Raw genomic sequence first — 19,180 nt, 5'->3', positions numbered from 1 at the left:
TTACTGATACAGACACTAGTGAGACATTCATTCACTCACTAACACACACATATACACACTCATCCACCCATACAGTCCTGCACATATGCTGTCTTCAAAACACATACAAACAGTGAGTCAGTCATTGATGCATCTACGTGCTAAGTAATACCCCCATCAAACCATACAGACACTCATACTGATACTAAAAAAACATCTAATAACCCATATACACACATATGTAGATACTCACCAACCCATGCAGCCACTTATACACAAAGTGTAACACTGATACATATATTTAAATATTTAAAAATTACTCGCTAATATATGTATTCACTAAGATACACTTAATAAGCCAGTTAACCAATCAATTTTTTTTTAAAACATCCATTTACACACTTATTAAAACATTTATTCTTCCATCGACCTTTACATATACATATATAAAACATATTTATTTTTCAGAAAGACACACATTCACTGGATGGTGTCATCAGTGATGTCATGAGTGATGTCACTGACCATGTCATGAGTGATGTATTATGTGACGTCATCAGCAGTGCATTGCAGGCGCGCAAGTTATAGTGAGTCCAACTAACTATAACGTGGGAATTTCAATGGTTTTATGTCAGTAAAATTTCCAGCTAACTATAACTGGTGTGAAACCTATGGTTTTTTCAGTGAATATATATATATATATAATTTCAGTTTGCCAAAGGAATGTCTCACGCACTCCCGGCTCCTCAATAAACGACAACCATCAGTTCCATGCTGTGCAGGTTATTTTAATTTCATAACAGCTCAGCCAGCAGCACCACTCGTCGCGTTTCGGTCTCGCAGAGACCTTGATCACAAGACTGCTATCAACTGCATTGTTTGCCTTTGTGATTTAAATAAAGTTAGCAAAAAGTAAAAGTGACATAATTTCCTTGTCAGTGGCAGCTAGGGATTGTGGGACATGTAGTGCAAATCTCATTTCATATAAACACCATATCATTTCTAGGAATCAATCCTTTATAAATGTGTGTTCATACTTCCTACAATCTCATAGTGAGTAGCATTTTGGCCCAGGACTACTCCCATGTCGCTATCCGTTCAATTATTATTTTACACCATGTTTTTAAGCTCACTTTTACCCTCTAGTGGGTGATATTAAGCCTTAATGTCATTTTTTCCTCCAGTGGATTAATCCTTAATGTCATTCTTCCCTCCAGTGGGTTATTATGAATTATATTTACACTCGGCCAAAGGGGCACTGTTGGAACCAATGGCAACATTTTTTAGATTTATATCTATTACCGTATGTAAAGGGACTTACATCCTATCTCCAAGACACAGGTGGTCTGTTGAGGCATTTACATGAAACTCCATACCAATCGACTTACAAGTTAGTAACTATGAATGTGATCTCCTTGTATATGAATATTTAAAATGATATTGGATTGAGGGCGTGTGAACACTTCCTAGCAGACAGAAACATACAATTCACAGATGTGAACAAGGGCTTTGGAAGCCCGAAACGCGTCTTGCCCTCGCAGTTTTCAACCCTTGGAATAAAACATCTGTGTATCCTGACTGTGGTCCGTCTCCTATTTGCCTGGAGGGTTCTGAATGGCACTAGAACCAGTAGTGGCTGTATTGGGAGTTTGCGCATATATATATATATATATATATATATATATATATATATTTTCACTGAAAAAACCATAGGTTTCACACCAGTTATAGTTATAGACACATTTAATCACTCACTCATACAGTCAGTCACGCACCTACTAAATCCTTCATCCACACACTCATACATACACTCATTCTTCAATATGTAAAACATATTTTAACTTTACAGAAACACACATTCACTGGATGATGTGATCAGTGATGTCATTTGAGATGTCATCAGTGATGTCATCAGTGATGTAATATGTGACATCATCAGCAGTGGATTGCGGGCGCACGAGTTATAGTGAGTCCAACTAACTATAACGTGGGAATTTCAATGGTTTTGTATGAGTAAAATGTCCAGCTAACTATAACTGGTGTGAAACCTATGATTTTTTCAGTGAACTTCAAAGGTTTTTTAAATGCTAAATCCTAACTATAACGAGTGTTAATCAGTGAATTGCAAAGGTTTTTTAAAAGCTAACTCCTTACTATAATGAGTTTGTAACCTACGGTTTTAAAGTGAATTATACATTTTTTTAATAGATATTTTTATAACTATTAATTCTGATATTTTTTATAAAATTATTATTTTTTATTTTTTTCTAAAAGAAATTTTTCAATGTATGTTTCCAGTTTTTTTTTTTTTTACCATTTTACCATCTGATCGCTTTGGGTGCGCGCACCGGTAAACGCACCCGTACACGTAGCGAGAGCGCTATTCCCGCGTGCGAATGTATTTAAAGTAAATAATAATGCAAGACATTCAGTGGCATACTCATAAAAGAACTAATTTTCATTTTTATTAACCGAATTTCACCTTTAAACGCATTTCTGAAAATCGAACAAAAAGTAATTCAGGCGTGCCGTGTAAGCGCCCCCGGAAGCACCTACGTACATGCCGCGAAAGCGCCCCCGGAAGGGCTCCGGAGCGCGTAGCGTAAGCGCGTCAAGTCATGTGACCTTAAAATAACACTTTTCATTGGTTGTTAACAGTTTTTTTTACAACTAATGAAACCCCCACCCATTTCCTTCACTACCTCTTTCACTTTGGAGAGAACAAGACCTATTCCTTTCTTCTCTTCAATTATTTGCAAAGAATGGCTGCAAGACCACCAAGCAGCAGTAATGACTCTGATGACTTTCTCCAGGAAAAACCTCCTCAGCCAAAAGTGAAGCAGTACTTCATCTGGAAGTTTTTTAACATTCCAGAAGGGGAGAAGAAGGTAAATGCTCCTAAAGTGGAATGTAAGATCTGCAACACTATTCTGTCTCGTGGTGACCCCAGGAAAAAATACAGCTTTGGGAACTCCACAATGATCAGGCATGTCCAAAGAAGGCACCCTCAAAACTATGCCCGAGAGAGTGTCAGGGACCTGGCACAGAATGCACCTGGAGATGGTGCCTCGACTTTCACCAGAGGAGCAACATCATCGGGGAGAGGAAGAGCAGCCGAGCTGATACCAAATATTCAGCCTGTTTTTAATAACATTACCATTGGGTGTAAGCAGTGTGACAAACCTCGCACCCCTGAAAACCCATCCCATTAGGCCCGGAAGCAAGAAAGCCCCGTGGTTAAACGACGACCTCAAGAACTCCAAGAATAATTGCCGCACCCTCGAGAAAGCCTGGCGAAAGAACCCGACCACAGACAACATGACCGCCCTTAAGCACGCCACCCGCAAACACCACCAGCTGATCCACACCACCAAGAAGACAGCCTTCAAGGAACGATTAGACAACAACGCACAAAACAGCAAGGAGCTCTTCAACATCGTCAAAGAGCTTTCCAACCCCAGCGCCGGTAACAACGACATCACTCCCTCACAGGACCTCTGCGACTCACTCACCACGTTCTTCCACAGCAAGATCGCAGACATACACAACAGCCTCGGTGAACAGTCCACGCACCCAACCACAGAACAGACCCCCCCACCACCTCCCTCCGCGACTGGACCCAAGTCAACACTGAAGACACCACCCGGACGATGAACACCATCAACTCCGGCTCACCAACCGACCCATGCCCCCACCACGTCTTCAACAAAGCCTACTCCGTCATCGCACCCCAACTGCGGGACATCATCAACTGCTCCTTCAACACCACCACCTTCCCGGAGAGCTGGAAGCACAGCAAACTCAGCGCCCTCCTGAAGAAACGATCAGCAGACCCCACCGACCTCAAGAACTACCGCCCCATCTCGCTCCTCCCGTTTCCTGCCAAAGTCATCGAGAAGACCGTCAACAGACAGCTGGCCGCCTTCCTCAAGACGAACGGATCCCTCGACCACTCACAGTCCAGCTTCCGAGCCAATCACAGCACCGAGACTGCCCTCATCGCGGCCACTGACGACATCCGAACCCTGCACGACAACAGGGAAACAGCGGCCCTCATCCTCCTGGACCTCTCCGCAGCGCTCGATACTGTTTGCCACCGCACCCTAGTACAACACCTCAGCAACGCCTAGTATCCAAGGGAAGGCACTGGAGTGGATCATCTCGTTCCTCGCCGGAAGGACCCAGAGAGTCCGTCTCCCCCGTTCAGATCTGAGGCCTCCGAAGTCATCTGCGGCATGCCACAAGGATCATCACTCAGACCCACCCTCTTCAACGTGTACATGAGCCCCCTCTCAGCCAACGCACACCAACACAGCCTCAACATCATCTCCTACGCCGACGACACCCAGCTGATCCTCTCCCTCACCAACGACCCCGCCACCGCCAGATCCAACCTACACAAAGCGATGAAAGAAGTAGCCGAATGGATGAAGAACAGCCGCTTGAAACTGAACTCAGAAAAAACGGAAGTCCTCATCCTTGGATCATCACCGTCTGCCTGGGACGACTCCTGGTGGCCCCCGGCCCTAGGCAGCGCACCCAAACCAATGGATCACGCACGCAACCTGGGCTTCATCCTGGACTCCACCCTGTCGATGACCAGACAAGTCAACGCTGTCTCGTCTTCATGCTTCAACATCCTACGCATGCTCCGAAAGATCTTCCGATGGATCCCCACTGAAACCAGGAAGACGGTCACCCAGGCACTTGTCACCAGCAGACTAGACTACGGAAACACCCTCTACACCGGAACCACAGCCAAACTGCAGAAAAGACTCCAACGCATCCAGAACGCCTCCGCACGGCTCATCCTGGACATCCCACGCCACAGCCACATCTCCGGACACCTGAAGGACCTGCACTGGCTCCCCGTCAGCAAAAGAATCACGTTCCACCTCCTCACCAACGCACACAAAGCCCTCCACGACCTGGGCCCCAGGTACCTCAATGACCGCCTGACCTTCTACACTCCCACACACCAACTACGATCGACCAACCATGCCCTCGCCGCCGTTCCACTCATCCGAAGAGCCACCATGGAAGGAAGATCCTTATCCTACCTGGCAGCCAAGACCTGGAATTCACTCCCCATCCACCTCCGTCTTACCCACAACCACTTCTCTTTCAGGAAGCAACTCAAGACCTGGCTGTTCGAGCAGTAGCGGACTCCCCCCCCCAAGCGCCTTGAGACCCTCCGGGTGAGTAGCGCGCTATACAAATTTCTTGATTGATTGATTGATTATGGAGAACAGAGTATCCGACTAATTGTTTGAAAAAGAGAAGAACATCGATGCCCTCCCCAGCCCTAATTTTCCCCTTTTTTTTTGCTCCTGTTGAGCAGTTTGGCATTCCCTAGTTTTTTTTTTGTTCTGAAAAAAAAAACTAAAAAAATTAAAAACGTTTGGAAAAATAAATAAATAAAAAAGAAGGAAAAAACAATTCTTTTTAGAACTACCTCCAATTCTCCAAAAAGAGCTATATTCTTTATATATTGTAAAGGAGTGAGTGAAGTGGTGCGCTCAGGCTGCGCGTACCGGTGAGCGTACATGGGAACGCACCCAGCGCTAACCCCGCGAAAAAGGCGAAAAAAACCAACGTTTTTTTGCCCTTCAGGGTCCTTCTAGGCCCCCCTCAGAAAACCTAGGGGGTCAGGGGATGTGTACCCTGCCCCCTTTTAATCATTTCCCCCTTTTTATTTTCACCTCTTGTGTCTCGATTCTACCGAGACGCAAGATGGCGGACTCTCCGGACTGTTTAGAATGTCGACAGCCAATCAGCTTTCCGCTCGCGCACTCCCGTAGCACGCCGGGAGCGCTTCCCGGTACGCATACCGGTGAGCGCTCGGAGCGCGCCTATAGATATATATTTGTTTTTGAAGTTAATTTTCAAAAAACCACTGGAGCAAATTTTACCAAATATAGCAAAGGCACATCTGCGTACAAGTCCCTACAATTTTGCAAAGTTTGGCGTAATTCCGTTCAGCGGTTCAGGCTGTAGCCTTGTCAATTCATCCTATGGAAATTAACATGGGGAAAACACGTTTTGGGACCCCCCTTTTTTCTCAGCCCCAACTTCACAAATCCCCCTGAAACTTTCAGGGAAGGAGCGGATGGCCTAAATTTTTTTAAATTACACGCAAATTCCTCAACCGGCGCCAAACTTATTCCCAATAGAATTTTGTGGATTTCCTATGGTAGCTAGGTCCTAACTATAACTACCTACTGGCGACCGCCAGTAGGTAATATATATATATATATATATATATATATATATATATATATATATATATATATATATATATATATATATATATATATATATATATATATATATATATATATATATTCACTGAAAAAACCATAGGTTTGACACATGTTATAGTTAGCTGGAAATTTTACTGACATAAAACCAATGAAATTCCACGTTATAGTTAGTTGGACTCACTATAACTTGCGCGTGCAATGCACTGCTGATGACGTCACATATTACATCACTCATGACATGGTCAGTGACATCACTCATGACATCACTGATGACACCATCCTTGTGACATAGTGACAGACCTCCTTTCACTGTAATGTAATCCTTGAAACACATATTCAAAAATAGAAACTGAAATTTAAAAAAAAATGCAGATACCCATATCAGTTACAACAAGTAATTCAGTAATTCCACCATCTATATACACATCCACTCATACATATACTCACTCATCATATGAAATGATACACCTATACATCCTGTTACACACCGACAATCATCGAAAAGTTACTCACAGACATACTCACACGTGCAAATAAACTATTGAACATCCATTTATTTGAATATAGAGTTATACACACACTTCCACCTTACTTCTATTGAAAATTACACATATTTATTCTCTTAAACAATCACTTATAGAAACACATACTTATTTAAACAGGAACTCTTTCAATCTCTTACTCTCACATATACTCACTTATATACATCAATATTCACATATACTAGATTAAAACATATGTCGTTACTGATAAAGACACTAGTGAGACAGTCATTCACTCAATAACAAACACATATACACACTCATCCACCCATACAGTCCTGCACATATGCTGTCTTCAAAACACATACAAACAGAGAGTCAGTCACTCATGCATCTATGTGCTAAGTAATACCCCCACCAAACCATATAGACACTCATACTGATACTAAGAGAAACATCTAATAACCCATATACATACGCATGTAGCTACTTACCAACACATGTAGCCACTTATACACAAAGTGAAACACTAATATATATATTTAAATATTTAAACATTACTCACTAATATTTATTTTTCAGAAAGACACATATTCACTGGATGGTGTCATCAGTGATGTCATGAGTGATGTCACTGACCATGTCATGAGTGATGTAATATGTGACGTCATCAGCAGTGCATTGCACGCGCAAGTTATAGTGAGTCCAACTAACTATAACGTGGAATTTCATTGGTTTTATGTCAGTAAAATTTCCAGCTAACTATAACATGTGTCAAACCTATGGTTTTTTCAGTGAATTTCATAGGTTTTTTAAATGCTACTTCCTAACTATAACGTGTGTAAAACCTATGGTTTTTTCTGTGAATTTCATTGGTTTTTAAAATGCTAATTCAGAAAAATGTCGTGTATGCAACCTATACTTTTGGCAATAAAGTTCTGGCAATATTTTTTTCGAAAACAAGCCGTTTTCTTCACTGTTCAAGTTCCATAGAGACTCCTTGTAAAGCAATACAGAATTCGAAAGTCTGTACCTTGCCTTTTTTTAAACACATTAAAATTTGTCTGTAAATAAAAATAGCCTTACTAAACTTTCGTGCGCGACCCGGTGTGCGCACTCTCGGTAACAGTTGTCAATAAAATGGATATCGCATTTCCAGGCTTTCGTGCGCGACCGAGTGCGCGCACAGGCCTATATATTTCGTAAAAACGTTGCGATTTGAACTTATTGAAATTCTTCATACACCCCTCAAAGAACTTATAGTACGTCAAAGAGACTGTACCTAGACTTCTTTTTTATTCTTATGAAACTTTTCAGTAAATGGAGCCGAATGTCTTTTTAAACTTTCGTGCGTTACCGGATGTACACACCTTGGTATTTTTTTTAGAAATATAAAACGTTTCATACTTTAACAATTGTGCGCTTAAATCCAGCTCAGAAGATATACAAAATCATGATGGTAGGTGGTTCAACCCGGACCGTTTATTAGAGGTAGATCGTCCGACTCCACCGGAAGACACCCCTAATAAAAAGGACATATATATAAAATGCGGACTAGCCGCTGTATCGTGCTAGCAAAGTATAACATATAAATCGTTAGAAAAAACAAAAGGAATCGAGCAAAATCAGTAGGCCACTGATGAGATCTTTTTTTGACCTCGCTAAAATAGAAAAATTAGGAACAACCCCTCATGAGAAATATGAAACTAGTGAGAGAAACCGAGCTCGACGCCATGATGGCTGCAAGACAGCTCGGCTCCGCCGTCCACCCCACCCAAAATAACGACAAATATTATAAAGATACACAACACACCAGCAAAGTAACAGGGTAAAACGTTTTATTAAATAACTATTTACATGGCAGCCTACTGCAACATGAAAACAACACTTTCAATTGGTTCTTAATAGTTTCAATTCTGGAATTTACACGCAGCACTCCACCCACTTCCCTCACTATCTTTTCTACTCTCAAGAGACAACAACGTCCTACATCTTTTGGAAGACTTTGGTGAAATGGCTACCGTATCTCATTCATCTTCCGAATCTGACCAAAATGATCGACTACCTTTAATAAGAAAAAATAAATCTTTCATCTGGCAATTTTTCACTTATCCTGAAGATCAAAAGAAAGTGAATGCACCAAAAGTAACCTGCACGATATGTGACTTGGTTCTCTTAAGAAGAAATCCAGCAAAAAAATATTTCTTTTCCATACATACCATGGTGCGGCATGTCAAACAAGTGCACCCTCTGCAATTTGCAGAGGCAACGACAAGAGCCCTGGCCACGGTATTACCATTAGAGGTGGCCAGCACATCTTCTGATCGACGACCTGTATCTCCATGCAGTGCAGAGATGGACTTCAGATATTTAACTATATATGGTCTATAACCTATGGTTTTTTCAGTGTTTTTCTTTGTTTTTTAATAGCAAATATCAAAAGCTTTTTTGTGGAAAATGACTACAATTAGGTATACATAAGCGGCGTTCATTTATGTTCACCACAGCCATTGTTAAAAATAAAGTGAAAGTCGCGAAAAAGTGGCCACGCCATCTAATCCCTTTTAGGCCCCATCATGCACGTAAGTAACAGCCATTTTCTGTGTCATGCCCTCTCTGCCCACTGCCAATAGCCTATGATTGTTCAAAATTGGTTCTCTTTGGGTCATTCTCTGTTCACAAATAAGCATAAAGTCGCAATACTCTATTTAGTTTTTGCAGATAGTGAAGGATAGGTAGTGCACACTTTTGTCCCCTTTGTAACCCGTCATGCCTATCTCTGCCCCGTTTGTTGCTAGTTGGTTCAACCCGGACCGTTTATTAGAGGTAGATCGTCCGACTCCACCGGAGGAACCCCCTAATAAAAAGGACATATATATAAAATGCGGACTATCCGCTGTATCGTGCTAGCAAACTATAACATATAAATCGTTAGAAAAAACATGAATCTAGAGAGAGGAACCGAGCTCGACGCCATGATGGCTGCAAGACAGCTCGGCTCCGCCACCCACCCCGCCCAAAATAACGACAAACACTATGCAAATATTATAAATATATACAACACACCAGCAAAGTAACAGGATAAAACGTTGTATTAAATAACTATTTACATGGAACCTACTGCAACATGAAAACAACACTTCTAATTGCTTCTTAGTAGTTTCAATTCTGAAATTGAACACCCAGTACATCCAGAGGTCATGTCCGACAAGTTGTGTGGGGGGATACCTTGCTAATGCCGCCACCCCCACCACCTTCTGTAGGAAGGACTCTGGATATCCCTGCCTTGCACAAATGCCATAAGTTCTGGATGTTGAGAGCCATACTTCAGGGTCCGACAAGTTGTGTGGGGGGATGCCTTGCTAATGCCGCCACCCCCACCACCTTCTGTAGGAAGGACTCTGGATATACTTGGTCCCTGAGAGGCTTCGATGTCCCTGCCTTGCACAAATGTCATAAGTTCTGAATGTTGAGTGCCATACTTCAGGGTCCAAGAAACGCGGACTCGGAGGGGGCGCTTGGCTCCTGCCCCCTCCCCAAGTCTTGTTCCCCTGGTATGGCCTGAGATCGCCCACGACATAGGCGGCCGGCTCCCGGGGTCAGGCGGAACTTCTTGCCTTTTGATGCCTCTTCCATTCTGGACCTTGTCCCACAATCCGTTTGACCTGAAGACACGTCCTGCGGTGCCCTGGTCCAACCATCACATTTACACCATCTCACCCGCCATCCGGCTGAATTGCACCCACTCTTCCGATACAGCGACAGGCGGCTGCCACGGAGCTCAGGAAATGGCGGTCGGCTCCACAGACTTGGGCCTGGCCTGCAAGGATGGCTCTGGGCAACCCTGGAACTCGGACGCTTGACTGCTAGGGCATGAGCCCCATTCCCAAAAGCGTCCCGTCAGCCTTGAAGATTCTACAAGAGTCACCGAGGCCCCCGACTCCTGCAGACTTCCGGTGGGGAGCGACTGTCATGATTGCTCGCGGAATGGCCACGACGTAGCCACGAGGTGCTCTCATGCTGACGCCAGCTTCAGTCTGAAACATCCAGAAACACTGTAGACTACCAATTCGATCAGTTCCGGTGGAGCCCCAACGACGTATCGCGTTCTTGCGTAATCCGTCATATGACGCGCCGCGTTACCGCTCCCGGAAGTGCTCCGGTGCGCGAGGCGCGAAGCGCAGCTTCCCGGAAGCAATGCGGAGCGCGTAACATAAGCAATTACATTTCAGTTGGTTCTCCCTCACAATATTTTCAATGTCACATAAAACTCACCCATCACCCACTGCCATCTCTGGCTGTTTCCAGGGTAACACCTCATTCTGCACCTGGCTGAAGGCACAGGTCAAAAGTTCATATCTCAACGTTCTACAGCAAAGTAACAACACTGTTTTCCCTCCAGAAACACCTGCCAATCCACAGCTCTGTTACATGTCTTTTTTTTTCACACCCAATAGTACTTTTCGTTTAACATAAACATTAACATGCAACGTACTGTTCAATCTCCACTTCTTACAATCAACCAATCATTTTTATTTTTTAAACCACACCCAGCCTCTTCCTTTTTCTTTATTTAGAATTTCAACTTCTAACTACCATTCCACTTCCAGAACCGATCGGAGGACGACTACAAATCCCTTGAAAATGAAGGTCTGGCTAATAGGACACAGTTATATTCACTGGAGTGAAAAATATGCAGTAAGCAGACGAATTTGGAACCTCAGCTTACCAAATGTACACATAACATGGATTTCCAAAAGAGGATTGAAATGTCACCAATTGATTCCATTGGTGAAAACTTTTATGCATCTCCCAGAACCAGACCTTATAATTGTGCACTGTGGTGGAAACGATCTAGGCACAATCACTGGGGTAGGTCTGGAAATGCTTCTAAAAGACACCTTTCGACAATTGATGACACTTTTTTCTCGATCTGCCTTGGTATATTCCAATATATGCCAAAGACAGAAATGGAATTGGTCCAATCACCATTGTGCACAATTTGAGAAAGCAAGGAGACATGTAAATAAATCTGTTTCTGCGTTCCTCAGAGATTATAGCATGGGTTCTATTTACCACAACAACTTGCGATGCCACATGCAAGACGTCTATAGGAGAGACGGTGTTCATTTCCTGAATGAGGGAAACAGAATCTTCCTCTGCAACATCAGGCTCTGCATCGGTACTTACTTATAAATGCAGAAAACACTCAATTAACACAATGGCTCTTTTCAGAGCCACCTTATATCTAAGCACTCAAACTTCTGATTTATCTCCATTTTCACACTCTTGTAAAAAGGTGTGCGCGACCGAGTGCACGCACCACGCAACTTAAAAAAAAATATATATATATATATTTTCGCCTTTAAGGGCCTTACTGCACACCCTGAGAAAACCTACGCAGCAAAACAATCTCTACCTTCTCCCCTTTCCATATTCCAACGCTTTGAAATCAACAATATATTTACTCGCAATGACAAAATGGCGGTCAACACTTCCTGATTTCCTTCGAATCGAATGTTAACAGACGTCACGCAACAAAATTCCGCTCGCGCGCGCAGCCGTTTGGGTGCGCGCACGTGTGCGCGCGTATAGATATATAATTGACTTTAACTTTAATTTCCTCAGCAACTACTGAACGGATTTACACCATTCCAAAAAAAGCGTAATCTGCGAGCCGGACTGTACAGTTTTGCCAAATTTCTTATAAATCCATTCACCCGTTCGACCTGTAGCCGAGTTTAAAGGTCCTATGGAAAATAACATGGAGAAAACACGTTTTGGGACCCCCCTTTTATCTCAGCCCCCACTTGACCAATCCCCCCCAAACTTTTAGGGAAGGAGCGCAGCGGACCGAGCCATCTTCTTTGAGAAATTCGCTAAGATTCTTCAACCAGGGCCAAAGTTATTCCAAATAGAATGTTGAGGATTTCCTATGGAAACTAGGTCCTAACTATAACTACCTACTGGCGACCGCCAGTAGGTATATATATATATATATATATATATATATATATATATATATATATATATATATATATATATATATATATATATATATATATATATATATATATATATATACATATCAAAACAAAACCCTTTCAGGCATAGAGTGACGCATAAATTATGCAAAAAAGAAGGAGAGAACTCTGGGTAGTTCTCAAGTTTAGGTGGAAAGCAGCCCCTGTTAGAGCACTCTCAACACCAGCGACACTCTAAATCTGCTCACCTCAAATGTCTGTTTTTCTATCAAAGTTTTTAAGCATAGGATTAGGACAGTGCTATCCAAGCCGAGATAGAAAATGAGAAAGTCTTTTGCAATTTATACAGCAAAGTCTTAAAGCATAGGACTAGTACAGTGCTGTCCTTGCCGAGCTGTAAAATTACAAAATCCATTTATCATTTCAGGCACAATATTACAGCTTTGAATTAGTGAAATACCAACTCAAGCCAACCTGAAATGAGTAAAAGCAACCCCTGACACAGTGTTTTGCTCTAATTAGAGCTCTTCAGAGAGGTATAGCTTTGTCCAGACACAAGGGAGCACCCAGTATTAAGTCAAAACAAAACCCTTTCAGGCATAGAGTGACGCATAAATTATGCAAAAAAGAAGGAGAGAACTCTGGGTAGTTCTCAAGTTTAGGTAGAAAGCAGCCCCTGTTAGAGTACTCTCAACACTAGCGACACTCTAGATCTGCTCACCTCAAATGTCTGTTTTTCTATCAAAGTTTTTAAGCATAGGATTAGCACAGTGCTATCCAAGCTGAGATAGAAAATGACAAGTCTTTTACAAAAAAAAAAAAAAGTTTCATAGACTTGATTGCTACCATAGATAACTGAAAAATGATTAAGCCACTCTTGTTCTGTTATATTTGCCTCCAGGTCTGTGTTGCATGATTCGGCAAATAAAGGGCTTTTTGTATACCTCCCTACTTTGAAATGCAATCCATGGTACTTTTTACTGAGAATGAAGTCAAGGTCGCGATAATTGGGTCCACTAAGAATAAAGCTCCGGGTCCCGACGGCGTCCCGCTGGACTTGTATAAATCAAATCCAGAGATGTGGGCAACCCTACTTACAAATGTTTTTAACCATGTACTTAAAGGAGGATTTCCCAACACTTGGGCATGTTCAATCATTGTGCCAATTTTTAAAAAAGGAGTAAGAAGTGACCCTAAATGTTACCGCCCCATATCCTTGCTGGATTCCTCTATGAAGATCCTGGGAAAAGTACTGTTGGCAAAAATTAACAAGTGAACATTGGAGAATGATATTTTGTCCAATGCCCAGTATGGATTCCGGTCAGGTAGAGGGACTGAGGATCAATGCCTGAACCTGCATATGATTATTTCCAAATATACGAAGGCAAAAAAGGGGGCAATTTTTGTTGCTTATATGGACCTGTCCACAGCGTTCGATTTGGTGAACAGAGCTAAGCTGTGGGGCATGTTATTAAAAATGGGATTAGATCCTCCCTTGGTCCACTTCTTGGCTGAACTCCATAAGGACTTAAAGGCCTCTATCAGAATGGATCAAGAGGGACATTGTACAGCATGGTTTAAATCTGGCAGGGGGGTGCGGCAAGGCTGCATCCTTGCCCCTATGCTGTTCACTCTATACATAAACTCTCTGGAAAAAAATCTGCTGGCTGCATCTGTGGACACACCACGTGCAGGAGACTCTCAAATCCCAGTGCTCCTGTACGCGGACGATGCCGCTCTAATAGCTAGGACACACTTGGGCCTCCAGAGACTTCTTGATGCATTCAGTGATTTTATGTCTTCCCTTGATCTTGTGGTAAATAACGCCAAATCTCACGTTATGGTGTTTGGGGCAGCAAAAAATAACACTAGATCTTTTTACTGTAAAGGGGAAGCGATAACTAACGTAAAGGCTTTCACTTACCTCTGTGTAATTTTTGACACCAAGGGCAGTTGGTTCCCGCAGATAACAGCTAAGACCAAAGCAGTGAGGAGCTCTGTTAATGCTATTCTGAGCTTCTCAAAGAGACTTGGGGGAAAACCAAGTGGTGCACTGTTAGCTTTGTATAGGGCAAAATCACTGGCTATAGCTAGGTACGGAGCTGGGCTTTGGGGATATGTTAATACTGAATCCATCCAAACAGAGGTAAATAAGTTCTTCTGTTCAATATTAGGACTCCCCTTTTCAACTCCCACCTTCTCTGTCCATCAGGAGCTCGGAGTAGGATACATCACTGATATCCTCTCTATGGCACCCATTCTTCTGTGGATAAGAATTTGGATTAACGAAAATTTAGGCCTTAACCATAAAATTTTGACGGATTGTCTAAAACTTGACAAATTTAAAGAAATCCCTTGGCTGGCGTATATACACAAGTGCTCTGTAGAACTTGGACGGCCGGAGATTTTCTCCTCCCCGCTTGACCTAAGAAAAGTAGATCTAGCTTGGGTCAAGGAAAACTTTTATAAACTTACGTTTCTGGAGAGAGACCAAGTCCAGTTAACAAAACCCATGGTCAGAGCACATTATATGTCAATCACCTGTGTAGCCATCCAACCATATCTTGCCTTAGTCAACATTCCGTTCCACAGGTGGCTCCTGGTTAAGTTTAGATTCAACCAGATTTATTTGGTACTTTCTGACAGACAGGGGTGGTTTAAGCCTGAGGATGCGCCTGTATGCAAATGCGATAATTTTACCCCACAAGATAATATGCACCTTATGTTATTCTGCCCTTTTTATCATGTACCTAGGCAAAAGTATTTGTTACCGTTGTTGAAAGAGAAAGCATTTACGCAGGCAAAACCTGCTCTTTTGTTTTTACAAATGCTTGAGTCACCCCTGGTAATGTTTAGTGCTGCAAATTACCTCGTTGCCGCGGTGCGGATTAGGAAGAGGAATTCACAAACTTAGTAGTGGGGTCAGTGAAGAATGTGGTATATACTGCTTTTTTGCACAAGATGATAGCTTATTTGCACTTGATGAGTTCATTTAATCTGATTGTTTTATTGTTTTTAACTGTAATGCACTGTATGAAATATTTTTACCGTAATTGGATTGTTTTTAAATACTGTAGTATGCTTTTATGATTTTTAACAAAATCGAATAAAGTGGTTTTTGACTTGACTTGACTTGACAAGTCTTTTGCAATTTATACAGCAAAGTCTTTAAGCATAGGACTAGTACAGTGCTGTCCTTGCCGAGCTGTAAAATTACAAAAGCCATTTATCACTCCAGGCACAATATTACAGCTTTGAATCTGTGAAATACCATCTCAAGCCAACCTGAAATGAGTAAAAGCAATCCCTGACACAGTGTTTCGCTCTAATTAGAGCTCTTCAGAGAGGTATAGCTTTGTCCAGACACAAGGGAGCAGCCAGTATTAAGTCAAAACAAAACCCTTTCAGGCATAGAGTGACGCATAAATTATGCAAAAAAGAAGGAGAGAACTCTGGGTAGTTCTCAAGTTTAGGTGGAAAGCAGCCCCTGTTAGAGCACTCTCAACACCAGCGACACTCTAGATCTGCTCACCTCAAATGTCTGTTTTTCTATCAAAGTTTTTAAGCATAGGATTAGCACAGTGCTATCCAAGCCGAGATAGAAAATGACAAAGTCTTTTGCAATTTATGCAGCAAAGTCTTTAAGCATAGGACTAGTACAGTTCTGTCCTTGCCGAGCTGTAAAATTACAAAAGCCATTTATCACTCCAGGCACAATATTACAGCTTTGAATTAGTGAAATACCAACTCAAGCCAACCTGAAATGAGTAAAAGCAACCCCTGACACAGTGTTTTGCTCTAATTAGAGCTCTCCAGAGAGGTATAGCTTTGTCCAGACACAAGGGAGCACCCAGTATTAAGTCAAAACAAAACCCTTTCAGGCATAGAGTGACGCATAAATTATGCAAAAAGAAGGAGAGAACTCTGGGTAGTTCTTAAGTTTAGGTGGAAAGCAGCCCCTGTTAGAGCACTCTCAACGACACTCTAGATCTGCTCACCTCAAATGTCTGTTTTTCTATCAAAGTTTTTAAGCATATATATATATATATCCTCTCTATGGCCAGTCTTGACCCAGGGACTGCCGCCTCCCTGGGGCTGATGATAATTTCACTGGAGGAGGGCTATATGGCTCCCCTCCTGAGGCTTTTAAGAGAACCAAGGGAACACTATCTGCCCAGGGCTTCATAAAAAAATTAGAGGGGGCTGTGTGGACCTCCCTCCATAGCCTCTGCGTGCCAAGGAGGCCATGAACTCCCTGGAGCTATTTAGGGTCCGGGGACCACCACTTCCCTGAAGCTTTGAAAAATGTTTAGATGGAGGGAGGTTACACACCCTCCCTACTGGGCCAATCTCGGCCCCGGGGACCATCACATGCCTGGAGCTGGCCCTATATAAAAGCAGGAGGGGGGCTGCAAGGTCCCCCTCTGGTAGTCATTGGAGGCCCTCGGGACCACCACTCCACAGGGCTATCTCCCTATTTCCAGTGGTGCCCCCCGGGAGATAGCTGTTTCCTTTCACTTCGCAGAAGCTTTGACAGCTCTCCGAATCAAGAGCAAACAGTAACTCCACTCCCAGTGGGAAGGAGCAGGAAAACTGTTCCTGCTTGCTGGGAGCAGAGTTTTCATCTGTTTTCCTGCCCAGGCAGGAAAACAAATGAAAGAATTGCTTCTTTGTAGGATGGCTCATGTAATCACAGATTTCTGGACAAAGACACAGAAGGAAAAATCACATTGTCGAAATGCACACAAGGCCACTGGAGACATTTCATCATGGTCAATTTCACAGATGTAGGGTTTGAGTGGATTAGTAAGATTATGCACCCACAGTGGCTATCTAGATTCTTTATGGTGGAGCGTGCAAAAAGAGCTTTGGCACAACCCCCACCCTGGAACACTACTGAAGGCCATTAGTGCACGGATGTTTAATTATAGGGACAGAGACGCAATATTGCAACATGTGCGAGTGAAGGGTACACCCACTTTTGAGGGTCATCCAATCTTTATGTTCCCAGATTATACCCTGAAAGTCCAGGAGCAACAACTAACTTTTCTGGCAGTAAAGGCAAGACTGCAAGAGTATAACTTGTGCTATAGCCTGATGTTCCCAGCCAAACTTGGGGTGTTGCACCAGGGCAAGGTACAGTTCTTCACATTGGCAGTAGAGTCTTGAGACCGGGTCTATACCCTCCCAGGGCCCCCTTCTCTACCTTCGGGGAAGCTGAAAGCATCATCCATCACAAAGACCAAATGTAGATCATCGCAGCAGAGACGCGGAGCCCAGAAATCTGCATGACCAAGCTCACAGACAGCTCAGGGGCGCATAGTCCGATGAAACAACAGCATGAAGCTAATACTTAACCGATAACACTGGCCTCTCACTTGGACAGACGAAGCAGCCCTGAATATTCTACAGACAGCGCAGATAATGTCAATATATAAATCTCCCACACAGAGTACAACGGGTTTGTACGGGTCACAGGCTATACAGATTGGGGGCAGGAATGGTAACTCTTATGTATATTCCATGCACAAAGTTGTTAATAGTGCATATTGGTCTTGAGATATCTGCAATTGGACTCTAGCAGCTGCGGATGGGGAAGGAAGACACCTTCTGAGACTAAGCATAGCACAATTTAGTGCTCTTTTTGCTACTTGCAATGGAAGGCAGTTGCTCATGTATGATGGGGAAGAATGAACCAAATTAATCCTTTAAAATTTTCGTGTATAGTTCACAGCATTCTAAGTTAGAATACAGTGGTAGTATAGCTACGTTAAGGCAGTGGGAGGTGGGAGTAAACCATTTTTTTCGTCCCTAAAACCTCCAGTACCAGTCGTGGTAAATTAACCCCAAGCACAGCAAACTAACTACTGCATATTCTTGTTTTCAATAAAGTCGTAAGATTTAAATTTGGTATGGAGCGGGATCAGCGACTCTTAGTGTCACTTGTTTCAAAGCAGGACAAGTTGTTGGTACTGCCTGAAGGATGGGGATAGTTGTGGGCAGAGGCGGTTACTAGTTTGTTACAACACACTGGTGGGTTGGGACACACAAATGAAAGGAGAAAACATTGGGCGAAACAAGGCAACATGTTGAACTTTGCCCAGAAATGGACCAGCCCCAGCAGGTACAACCAACAGCATGGATAAGACATTCAAATTCATAACATTGAATGTTAGAGAAAATGACAGAGAGTTCACGTCTACCTTAAAAGATATCATATAGCAGTTGCCTTTCTCCATGAGATGCATGTCTGGGGGGATTGTCTCCCGGTGTTGCGAAATTGACGGAGGGGTCAACTGTTTGCAATGTTGTTCTCTGTGTTTGCTAGGGGCGCACTAATATGGACAGCCCCAGGAGTACAATTCTGACATACTAACAATATGATTCATCCTGATGGTGATTATGTGATCTGATCTGGAACGTTAGACAGACATTATCCCTGTTCAATTTCAGTTTATGCCCTGAATTTGGA

The sequence above is a fragment of the Lissotriton vulgaris genome, chromosome 4_1 (genome assembly GCF_964263255.1).
Source record: "Lissotriton vulgaris chromosome 4_1, aLisVul1.2, whole genome shotgun sequence".
NCBI classification, from domain to species: Eukaryota; Metazoa; Chordata; class Amphibia; order Caudata; family Salamandridae; genus Lissotriton; species Lissotriton vulgaris.
This window is presented reverse-complemented; position numbering follows the sequence as displayed.